Here is a 12764-nt window from a genome sequence, read left to right as displayed (position 1 = left end):
GCGCCGCCCTTTATTCATTTCTATGGGAGAGGCGGGGATTAGAGCTTAACGGTGGACGTACCACGGGTAATTTCGTGTCATCCAGCAACAGTGCTCCCCGCTCCGTTCTCGATATAGGTGCGGGTCCTACCAATGTTACCCACACCTATCAGACAATGGGGGCATATTCAAGTGAAATCCCCCCATTGTCTATGTGAATACCCCTTTAAAAACTGTATGTCCCTTGCGTGTCCCTTGTGGTAATCACACTAGTTATATTAGAGCGTCATCGGGAAATCATTAAACTGTAAAATTACAATTTATTAATGAATTCCTGATAATGCTGATGGACCGTGACTCCCACAAGGGCTCATATGAAAGGGCACAAAATTGAACAATAAACAAGCATTTACTTGTTCATTGTGGCAATCATAGGGTCTACGATCAATAAAGAGCCAAAAGATAGCTCATTATTGATGGTCATGTTAATGGTTCTTACAACATTGGCACTAATGCTGCTTTGAAATAAAAACTATCAAGGGTGTTATAATAAACGCACAGTAGTGAGCCTAGGGTAGTTTTAATTTCAACACAGCTGTAGTGCCATGGTTACCCTGTACAGGACAATAAAAACACAGACACATTGCAGTAAACTATATATTTTTTATTTTTTTAAAACAATAAAAAAAAAAAAAAAATATAAACATTAATTTTATTTACAATTGTTCATAACGGTGAGGGGAGGTGGACTGTCGTGGGGTTGATGGTCTGGGGCTGGCAATGGTAGCCCCCCTGTCAGGGCGATCTACTGAGATGAAACTATGGGCCACAGGAGAGGATGCAGGGCGTTATTGTGGGGTGCGGAGAAAGGAAGGGTCTGAGGAGGAGGGGACCCGAGCATGTGTAGAGGTGGAGGGAGTTTGAAAAGAAGTAGAAGGAAAATACTGGGCAGGAGAAGAATAAGAGACAGAAGGTAACACATGCTCGGGGGGGTGGGAAGGAAAAGGTTGGTGGTACTGGCCACTGGTGTGGGATGGGGGTAGGTGTGGGATGGGGGATAGATGTGGGATGGGGGATAGGTGTGGGATGGGGGTGGGGGGGGATTGGGGGCAGTGCATAATTTCCCATGACCCGTTCTCTAGCATGATCTTAAACTCATGCAACTGCTCGGGCGTCATTGAGTTCCTCAAACTGATTATGCTTAGCCCATAATAGTAGTTTGGGCTGCGTTGAATCACCGACTCCGCCCCCTCCCAGCGGCAAATCAAATCAGCACTAAACTCCTTCTGATGTTCGGCAAAACATTCTAGAGCGTCGGAAACAACCTCTACAAGGTTCGCATAATCAGTTCAATTTGGCCTACCGGATCTCTGCCCGCTCACCAGGGCTCTCAAATTTTGGCGAAAACCGAAGAGCCTGACCCGGATTATCCTGAGACGATACATGAGGGACAGGAGGGCTGGCGCTGGCGATCTGTTCCGGTTCTGCCTCAGGAGGTTGTTCAGGCTCCCGAGTGCTGGTGGCATTTCTGTAGGAAAAAAATAAGGAAAGTTAGGAATTGTTCTTTAAATAAAACATTCATGTTCTATGCTATGTCTACCGTATACCATAGGGTCATGTGTCATTTATTCAATAAAGGATTTATTTTTGATGATATACCTGTTTAATCTCAGTTTATTCTTGTTTTTTGGTGTATTCATGTACACTGAGTGGGTTTTTACTTACTCTTTCCGGGTTTATTTAACATAGTATATTTAATTACTGTTTATGTGTATGTCTATGTTCTGTGTAACCTACTTGTAATAATCGTATACCATAGGGGGCTGGCCAAAACAGGGGAGCCAAACGCTCCGCTGTCTCAGACAGCCCCTTACACTCAGACGTAGAGAACTGTTGTCCCTCTGACTGTAGGGGGCTGGCCAAAACAGGGGAGCCAAATGCTCCACTGTCTCTGACAGCCCCTTACACTCAGACGGAGAGAACTGTTCTCCCTCTGACTGTAGGGGGCTGGCCAAAACAGGGGAGCCAAATGCTCCACTGTCTCAGACAGCCCCTTACACTCAGACGGAGAGAACTGTTGTCCCTCTGACTGTAGGGGGCTGGCCAAAACAGGGGAGCCAAATGCTCCACTGTCTCTGACAGCCCCTTACACTCAGACGGAGAGAACTGTTCTCCCTCTGACTGTAGGGGGCTGGCCAAAACAGGGGAGCCAAACGCTCCGCTGTCTCATACAGCCCCTTACACTCAGACGGAGAGAACTGTTGTCCCTCTGACTGTAGGGGGCTGGCCAAAACAGGGGAAACAAACGCTCCGCTGTCTCATACAGCCCCTTTACAAAATTTTATTTTTTACAGTTGTTAAAAATATTTACCTTCTTGGTGCCATAGCCTTTCGTAGGAACCCAAGGGCTGCCGTATGGATGTATGTGGTCCCTGAGGTTCCTCCGAAGCCACTCGGGGCCTGAACCTCCTTGTTAAAATCCCTCCTGAAGCGGTCCCGGATAGATCGCCAATGCGTTGTAACCAGTTTGACTATAGAAAAAAAACATAAAAAATAAAATCAGCATGATGTAAGGAAAAGAACAATATTAATGTATTAAAATACATATTGTTTTACTTACCATATTTCTCCTGAGCCGCCGCATTTAGATCCTCCCAGGTCTCAAAAATTTCCGCACAGATGTCCCTCCAGAGCCGCTGGGTCCGATGATGATCAGCGTGGTGGTGGTCGGAGTGGTCCCATAATGATGGACGCGCCTCCACCAGTTGGATGAGGAGCAGGTTATCTATGGTAGGAACCCCGAACTCCTCATCTTCCCTGGTGGAGCCTCTGGAACCCTGAAAAAAAGGAAAAACAAAATTAAATGTAAATCCTAATACAAAATGCTAATTAAAACTACTTAATTCAAGACTTACACGTCTACGACCGCCACTCTCATTCCCGCAGACTCTGGAGGCGACTGGGGGATCCTCACTGGCGGCTCTAGGTGCAGATTGCTGAAACAAAAACAAAAAATGTTTTAAACAGAATGTATTTAAATAAAATAAAAAAATAAAAAATAAAATATATATATATATATATATATATATACACTTACTTCTTGACAGCCCCGGTGCTGGAATTCCAGCACTGGTGAGCGAGCCCCGGCAGGTGAGCTGGCCATAGCTGGAGAGCCCTCCGCTGATGATGATGATGAAATCTATAATAAGAGCACATACTGATTAATGCAACGAATCAAACAGTACAAACTCCAAGTCTTGATTTTATACTTACCGGCCACTGAATATGCTGGCGCCTTCTGGGTGGGTTTTTCCAATCGATGGATGTCTTCTTTGATGACATCTGTACGCAACAGAATACCAGACAAAATGCAGATAACGTTAAAGGAACATGATTTGTAATACTTACTTTTTAAAATATAGATTGGTGCTTGCCCACCTGAGAACTTTCTTGAAATATGTTTTTTTTTTTTTTTTTTGGACGACCCTAATAATAAAATGATTAGAAAAATTTATCCAACAGGAGCCATAATCCCCCAAGTGCCATAATCACCCCCAGAGACAGCAGCTCCCCATAGTGCAAGCAGCCCTCCACAGTGAAATCAGCCCCCCAGTTCCAAACAACCTTCCCACAGTGCCCTCAGCCCCCCCAATGCCAGCAGCAACCACAGTTCCAGCTACACACACCCCCGCAGTGCCAGCAGACCCCACAGTTCCAGACACAAAAACCCCTGCAGTGCCAGAAGCACAGCACAGTTCCAGCCACAAACACCCCCGCAGTGCCAGCAGCAACCACAGTTCCAGCCACAAACACCCCCGCAGTGCCAGCCAGGGCCGGCCTTAGGTGTTCAGGCGCCCTGTGCGAGCTAACCTTGTGGCGCCCCCCCCCCCCAAAAAAAAAAAAAAACACTGCTTGTTGCTGGCATCATGGCATAGGCTGGCTGACTATCCAACCAAGTAGTTACCAGCCCACACAGGCCGGTGTAATGTTATACTTCCCTACTTCGTGAGATTTCCCTACCTTCGTCACTTCCGGTCGCACCGGACATGACGTGAGGAGGTGTGCAGCACCGCGCAGGCGCACAACGACAGGTTAGGGAAGTTTCACAGCAGAGTGCGCATGCGCCAGGAGCCTCGCCGGCGGTTAGGGTAGGGAAAAACTATGGGCCAGTGCGCAGGCGCAGTGATCCGATGGATGTTCTCAGCTGGACACCGGCCGACATTGCGCATGCACCGGGAGCCTCACCAGCGGTTAGGGAAGGGAAAAATTACGTACAGACCAGTGCTTTTTCCCTACCCTAACCGCTGGTGAGGCTCCCAGCACATGCGCAGTGTCGGCCGGTGTCCAGCTGAGAACATCCATCCGATCACCGCACCTGTGCACTGGCCCATAATTTTTCCCTAACCAGCGGCGAGGCTCCCAGCGCATGCGCACTCTGCTGTGAAATTTCCCTAACCCGTCGTTGTGCGCAGTGCGCCCCCCCAATATAATAAACATTGGCGCAGTGCGCCCCCCCAATATAATAAACATTGGTGGCGCAGTGCGCCCCCCAACACCCCAGTATAATAAACATTGGTGGCGCAGTGCGCCCCCCCAACACCCCAGTATAATAAACATTGGTAACGCAGTGTGCCCCCCCAACACCCCAGTATAATAAACATTGGTGGCGCAGTGCGCCCCCCCAACACCCCAGTATAATAAACATTGGTGGCGCAGTGCACCCCCCCTCAATATAATAAACATTGGTGGCGCAGTGCGCCCCCCTCAATATAATAAACATTGGTGGCGCAGTGCGCCCCCCCAACACCCCAGTATAATAAACATTGGTGGCGCAGTGCGCCCCCCCCAACACCCCAGTATAATAAACATTGGTGGCGCAGTGCGACCCCCCCAACACCCCAGTATAATAAACATTGGTGGCGCAGTGCGCCCCCCCAACACCCCAGTATAATAAACATTGGTGGCACAGTGCACCGCCTCTCAATATAATAAACATTGGTGGCGCAGTGCACCCCCCCTCTCAATATAATAAACATTGGTGGTGCAGTGCACCCCCCCTCTCAATATAATAAACATTGGTGGCGCAGTGCGCCCCCCTCAATATAATAAACATTGGTGGCGCAGTGGGCAGTGCCAATGAGGGTTAAAAAAATATAAAAATTAACTCACCTCCTCCAATTGATCGTCTTCTGTTCTTTCTTCATGACCTGTCAAAGGACCTGTGGTGACATCACTGTGCTCATCACATGATACATCACCATGGTAATGGATCATGTGATGAGCTCAGTGACGTCACCACAGGTCCTGAAGAAACAGGAGACCGGCTGCTACGCGATCAACTGGAGCAGGTGAGTTAATTTTTTTTATTATTTTTTAACCCTCATTGGCACTTCCCACTGAGCCACCAATGTTTCTTATACTGGGGTGTTGGGGGGGAGGGAGGGGGGCGCACTGTGCCACCAACGTTTATTATACTGGGGGGGGAGGGGGCGCACAGTGCCACCAACGTTTATTATACTAGGGGGGGAGGGGGCGCACAGTGCCACCAACGTTTATTATACTAGGGGGGGGAGGGGGCGCACAGTGCCACCAACGTTTATTATACTAGGAGGGGGAGGGGGCGCACTGTGCCACCAACGTTTCTTATACAAATACAGGAGGCGGGTGCTGGAATCAAATAGCCGGCACCCGACCTCTGTGACAGGGAGCTGCGATCAGCGGCAGTTAACCCCTCAGGTACCGCACCTGAAGGGTTAACTCAACTGCAGCTGATCGCAGCCCCCTGTCACAGAGGTTGGGTGCCGGCTATTTGATTCCAGCACCCGCCTCCTGTATTTGTATTTCAGGTCAGTTTTCTTCATTGGTGGCGCAGTGGCCACAGCCCCTCCCCTCCTCCCGTCTCTTCTTATTGGCAGCGGCGGGGGCAGCAGGCAGGTCAGACACAGGGGAGGAGGAATCAGGTTAGACAGGGGAGGGGGAGATGGAGGGGGCGCCCCGAGGGAGAACACAAGTGCAGCCTCGCCTGCCGCATATTACATTGCGAGCTGTCGGCCGCCCAGCGCCCCTGTTGCTATGGCGCCCTGTGCGGCCGCACAGCCCGCACACCCCAAAGGCCGGCCCTGGTGCCAGCAGCAACCACAGTTCCAGCCACAAACACCCCCGCAGTGCCAGCAGCAACCACAGTTCCCGCCCCAAAAACCCCTGCAGTGCCAGAAGCACCGCACAGTTCCAGCCACAAACACCCCCACAGTGCCAGCAGACCCCCCAATTCCAGCCACACACTCCCCCGCAGTGCCAGCAGCACCCACAGTTTCAGCCAAAAACATCCCCGCAGTGCTAGCAGCACCCACAGTTCCAGACACATAAACCCCTGCAGTGCCAGAAGCACCGCACAGTTCCAGCCACAAACATCCTCGCAGTGCCAGCAGACCCCCAGTTCTAGCCACACACACCCCCGCAGTGCCAGCAGCCCCCCCAGTGCCATAAGCCCCCCATAAAGGCAGCCCCCACCACCAGTGCCAGCAGCCCACACTGTTACAGACACACACACACCCCTTCCCAAGTGCCAGCAGCCCCCCCCCCCAGAAATAGAGAGATAGATAGAAAAAAAAGAAAGATAGACAAACAGACAAAACTTCATATACTTACCAGTCTTCATCAAGTCGATAATCCAAAATGGCCGACGATGAGGGGAGGGACGGGAAGTTACTGGGAATGCGCAGAGACGTGAACGGTTTCTAACGGATCCGTGTCAAAGCGGAGCCAGGACAAACGGATCCGTCCCCATTGACTTCAATTGTGAGTCCGGACGGATCAGTTTGGCTCCGCATCGTCAGGCGGACACCAAAACGTTTTGGCGTTTTGGTGTCCGCCTCAAAAGCGGAACGGAGACCAAGCGCAGCCAAACTGATGCATTCTGAACGGATCCTTATCCATTCAGAATCCATTGGGGCTGAACTGATCCGTTTGGAACCGTTTGTGACATCCCTGAAAAGGATCTCACAAACGGAATTCCAAACGCAGGTGTGAAAGTAGCCTAAGTAGCTGTTTAAAATTTAGAACTTTTCTTTATATACCACATTATGGAGTAAAATATAAAGCGCAAGCTCCTATTACTCAAAAAAGAAGTTTCTGCAGATTTCATCTCAAGCTCATTGTCACGTAGTGATGTGGGAGTGAACACGACACCGACAACAGGAGGGAAGGGAAAAGGAACTAGGCCTCAAAACCAGGGAAACAGACTCCACCTATGGAAACCCTACTCCTAGCCCTGACTCCTATCCGTATAAACAGGCCTTGAGGGTAGGAATGTTCATGCACAGGAACCTGAGACCCTGGAAACCCTAATTGCCCTGGAGTAGTGTCTGGACTTGAGACGGCATGTTCCTTCCAATATGAAAAAACAAGTGTCTCCCTGAGGCCTAGTAACAAAAGACAGAGGGGAAACATCAAAATATAAAAGGAAAGTAACACTTAAATTGTGAAGTAAATGGACAAGCAGGAACTCAGAAGAGGATCACACACCAGCACTTCCAATACCAAAATGAATCTATCAACCGCATAGCATGATGGGTGAAGCCAGACTAAATAGGTGAGTTGGAATGACCACTAAGCTACACCTGAGACAAGCGGTGTGGTCATTACCAACATCCACACTGAAGCCAGAGAGGCTGTAAGATCACATCACGTGCAGCCAGTCTCTTAGATCTTCTGACACCTGTCACTTTAGAGACCGTGACACTCACCTAGACTTATCTTGACCACGTTCTACATGGTTGCCAGTCATTTGAATGGATGTTTTCATGTAATACTACAAAAATGTTTGTCCAACTATAACTTACCCAAGGAGATACTGTAACCATGATTGCCAGGGTTTTAAGCTCATGGCAACCAAATGACCATTGAAACAGTATGCTTTTTAAAGGGTTTGTCCAGGTGGCATAACCCATAAAATAAAGCCATAAAGAAAATACTTAGAGAAAAAATAGTATATATTCACAAATAACTTTAATGAAGAAAAGCCAATTTAGCTCAGTTCATTACCTGTAAATATGAAATTATAATTTATATAACCGTAGCGACTGCTTCCAGAATCTGTTTTCCTGGGCTTAGGTTTTGTAAACCTCCAAAATTTCATTCCTAATTACAAGGAAATACAGATAACAGGACAATTGGCTGGAGATTAGTATTAACATATTCAAGAAGAAGCCCAGATTTTGCTGAGACGGTTGTTCTAAAGGTCAAAGATATAGCAAAATAGCAACTATTATACCAAATGCAGAATGTTAATGGAGCCATTTCAATAATTCATTTTATAAACACTTTCTTTTTTTTTTTTTTCTAATACACATACAGTAGTAGCTGCTCATAGAGATGGCTTATAGGGTTGATTGTGCCCAAGGCTCTTTCAACTAAAATAAAATAATCTGCCAGAGGAAAATACCAATCACCAACACTGTTTAATGCTTTGTCCACGAATGGCACCACAACAATACATAGCTTCTATCTAGTATTGCTTTATTGCAGCGAAGAAGGCTGAACTGCAATATCACACACAGGATCTGTGCTTTTCTACTTCTTTCCAGGGAATCTCTCACTACAATTTTGAACTATTATTTGCATTACTACAGATAAGGAGTCCATGTCAGTATTTCGTATTTTCCTAGTGCCCCATGTTCACTCGCAATTAGCACTCAAAGCTATGCTAAAATAAATTGTCATGACTGCAGTGTGCATGCACAGGAGTCCTCTCCATTATGTTAGTGCAGCATAGCAGTCATGACTGCGTATTTCAGCAACGCTTGGAGCGCTGACAGCAGGGGAACGGAAGACAACAGGAAAATAAATAAGAATAGTCATCTAGACTCTATTAGTACTCATGTATTACTGCAGATAATAATCCAAGATCATGGTGACAGATTTTCTTTAAGGGAAAACTGCCCTTGGATAGGTCATTAGTATCAGATTACCACCTCTGCCGATCAGTTGTTAAAAAAGGCATGGTGTTCCGGTGAGCTCTGCAGCCTCTTCCTAGGCCCTTTGTAAGCTGCTAAGAGGCTGCAACATTTACTGGAGTACCATAGCCTCTCCAAATATTTAATTGGCAGGTGTGCCAGCCTGGTGTTGGACTCCCGGCAGTTTGATTTTGATTTCCTATTCAGGTCACTTTGCTATTTTTGGAAGTTCCAATAGTAGTCAATGGAGAGCGCGTTGTCCATGCATGGTCAGCCCTCCTTCATTTGTGGGGGCCCTGTTCTGGAGATAGGAGCAGGTCCCAGAAGTGGGACCTGTATCTATCTGACATTGATGGCATATACTAGTGATTAGCGATATCTTGTTAATGGCTGAGATGGGTATAAATCTTTAAGAGTTAGTTTCCAGTGGCTTCAAGGATTTAGGAGTTATCAAATAGAATATGCAAAGATAAGCACATACAAAACCAAAATAATACATCCAAAGGGAATTTGTCATCTTTAACTTTATGCCTTTTGGAGATCATTGAGATCATTTCAATTTAATTTCTTGCCTAACTGTTCACAGCAAAAGCAATTTTGACCAGGAGTGCCCAAGCTTTTGCATGCCATCGTACATGGCAGTTTGCAAAAAAATAAAAAATAAAAATAAAAACACTGAAGGACTCTGGGTTTGTGAGAAACAAGATTCTCTGGTCTGATGAAACAAAGTTTGAACTTTTTGGCCTTAAATCTAAGCGTCATGTCTGGAGGAAATCAGGCACTGCTAATGACCTACCCAATACCATCCCTGCAGTGAAAGAAAGTGGTGGCCGCATCATGCTGCAGGGGTGCCTTTCAGTGGCTGGGACAGAGAGACTGGTTAGGGTTGAGGGAAAGCTGAATGGAGCAAAGTACAAAGATATTCTTGTTGAAAATCCGATCCAGAGTTCTCTGGACATCACATTGGGCCGAAGATTCCAACAAGACAATGACCCTAAGCATACAGCCCAGACAACACAGGAGTGGCTTAGGGGCAATTCTGTGACTGCCTTTGAGTGGTCCAGCCAGAGCCTAGACTTGAACCCAGTCAAACATCTCTGGAGAGACTCGGAAATGGCTGTCCACCGATGGTATCCATCCAACCTGACAGAGCTTGAAAGGATCTGCAGATAAGAATGGCAGAAAATATCCAGGTGTGTAAACCTTGTGGCAGCATACCCAAGAAGATTAGAGGCTGTCCACCGATGGTCTCCATCCAACCTGACAGAGCTTGAAAGGATCTGCAGAGAAGAATGGCAGAAAATATCCAGGTGTGTAAACCTTGTGGCATTATACCGAAGAAGATTAGAGGCTGTCCACCGATGGTCTCCATCCAACCTGACAGAGCTTGAAAGGATCTGCAGAGAAGAATGGCAGAAAATATCCAAATCCAGCTGTGTAAACATTGTGGCATCATACGCAAGAAGACTAGAGGCTGTAATCACTGCCAAAGGGGCTTCAACTAAGTCCTGAGTAAAGGGTCTGAATACTTATGTCAATGCAAGATTTAGCTTTTTCCTTTTGAATAAATTAACAAAGATTTCTAGCATTCTGTTTTCTCTTTCTCACTATGGGTATTGAGTGCAGATTTATGGGGAAAACTTAGGGGATCATTATCTAAGGTGAAATACACCGATATTGCGCCACAATCTGCAACTTCTACTTGCTCACGCCAGTTCTAAAATTGTGGGTGTGGCTTGGGCGCAGAAGGGCCTGGGCCGGCAGGCCCTTGTTATTTACCATTTTCTACACCTGTTTTAGGTGTAGAAAAAGGTCTTAATATAAGACAGCTCGGAAGCTGTCTTATATTTAGAACTGGATAAAGACCTGGAGAAGTTATGAATAGGCCGGCGACTCTTCATAACTCCAGCGGATCCACCGCCAGCTATGGGGCTTTATCAAGACCAGTGACTAAAACGCCAGTCTTTATAAATGTGTCCCTTAATTTTTATTTTAGCACAAGGCAGCAGCATAACAGAATGTGAAAAAAGTGAAAACTGTAGATAGTAGATAGACATATGATAGATCATCATACATACATGCATATGACACATAACTCTATTTCCAGCTTATATAAACCTGCATATGAAAACCTAAATATAACATTACTTTTTTCTGCTTTCTTCATGTAAAATTCATGTTGTAAAACCATCACTTGTAACATATTATCCTGATTTATGTATGTCCTATCAATGTTCCTAATTAAGACTTCAGGCAATCCACATCTGTCACAAGTAGTCATTCCGTATTTAAAAGACACAGTGATGCAGGAATCGTTATGTTATCGGGTGATCCCACCATCCCTTCTGTAATGTGGTAATTAAACTTCCATACAACCTCATTTAGAATTTTTTGATTGTTCGCTTTATCCTCCCTGTGACAATCACCATCTGACAAGGATTAGGACTGTGGTCTTATTTCCAGGCATGAGAGAATGAAATGCATTGTCACACAAAATGGATTATATAGAAGGATATACATTGTTTAATTGTTCACAAAATGAAAAAGATAAAATGTCTCTATGGAGAAGTGAGTGCAAATCCTACTGGGTATATTTTTTTTAAAAAAATCTCTGTTGCCAGGTGATAGGATAAAAAATCCATAGGAAACTGTCCACAATAAAAGAGCGTGAAATAATGATACAATGTTTATAGAGGAAGACTGGCGGCTAGTTGGGGCTTCTGGGGTAGTAAACGCCTATCTGCTGTGAAGAAAAATGAAATAAATATATAAATGGAGGAATATAAGATAGATAGATAGATATAGAGATATACTGTATTTTTCGCTTTATAAGAAGCACTTTTCTCCCCAAAAGTAGGGGGGAAATGGCTATATGTCTTATAAAGTGAATACAAGTGAGTGCTTCCATTATGGAAGCTCTCACTAGTATGCTTTAGGTGCCAGGAGTAAGGAGTGAAGCGCTGTAAGCGCTTGTAATACTCACCCTCCCGGTCTTCATTCCTGGGGCCGGCACTGCATTGTCCTGACCTCGTACAGCGTCAGGACGTAGTGCACCCACTATGACCTCACCCTGAACTCAGGTGACCGGAAAAGACATGGGACCGCAACTGCTTTGGGGGTCTGACAATGAAGGCTGATCTGTCTGATGGGGGTCTGACAATGAGGGCTGATTTGAATTCTGATAGGGTTTTGGTCTGAAATAAAGGGCTTATCTGAGATCTGTTGGGGTCTCACATTGAGGGCTGATCTGAGGTCTGATGGGGGTCTGAAATAAAGGGCTGATCTGAGGTCTGATGGGGGTCTCACATTGAGTGCTGATGTGAGGTCTGATGGGGGTCTTAAATAAAGGGCTGATATAAGGTCTGATGGGGGGGTCTGACAATGAGGACTGATTTGAGGTCTGGTCTGAAATAAAAGGCTTATCTGAGGTCTGATTGGGATCTCACATTGAGGGCTAATCTGAGGTCTGATGGGGTCCAAAATAAAGGGCTGATCTGAGGTATGATGGGGGTCTCACATTGAGTGCTCATATGAGGTCTGATGGGGGTCTGAAATAAAGGGCTGATATTCGGTCTGATGTGATGTCCTAATATGGGGGTCTGATCCGATGTCCTGATATTTATGGGGGTCTGATCTGAGGATCTGATATGAGGTCTGATGAAAACATTTTTTATTTATTTTCCTCCTCCAAAAAACGACTTATCATCGGGTGCGTCTTATAAAGCGAAAAATATGATTTTTTTAGATAGATAGATATGAGAGATAGATAGATAGATAGATAGATAGATATGAGAGATAGATAGATATGATAGATAGATAGATAGATAGATA

General features: G+C 46.0%; 1 protein-coding gene and 1 long non-coding RNA gene across 2 annotated transcripts in view; one reads left to right on the top strand and one right to left on the bottom strand.

Annotated features, from left to right (window-relative positions):
* Positions 1-12764, top strand: part of CSMD3 (CUB and Sushi multiple domains 3) — a 1177406-nt gene that overhangs the window by 1022547 nt on the left and 142095 nt on the right. The gene's annotated exons all lie outside the window — the stretch shown is intronic.
* On the bottom strand, positions 2388-2911 carry LOC121001023. Its single transcript, XR_005778957.1, has 3 exons — positions 2895-2911; positions 2600-2816; positions 2388-2510 (listed from the first exon to the last, which is right to left on the bottom strand). It is a non-coding gene; the product is annotated as an uncharacterized LOC121001023 (long non-coding RNA).

The sequence above is a fragment of the Bufo bufo genome, chromosome 5, assembly GCF_905171765.1.
Source record: "Bufo bufo chromosome 5, aBufBuf1.1, whole genome shotgun sequence".
In the NCBI taxonomy this organism is placed as follows: Eukaryota; Metazoa; Chordata; class Amphibia; order Anura; family Bufonidae; genus Bufo; species Bufo bufo.
The sequence above is the reverse complement of the archived record's forward strand: the minus strand, read 5'-3'. Positions and strand labels throughout refer to the sequence as shown.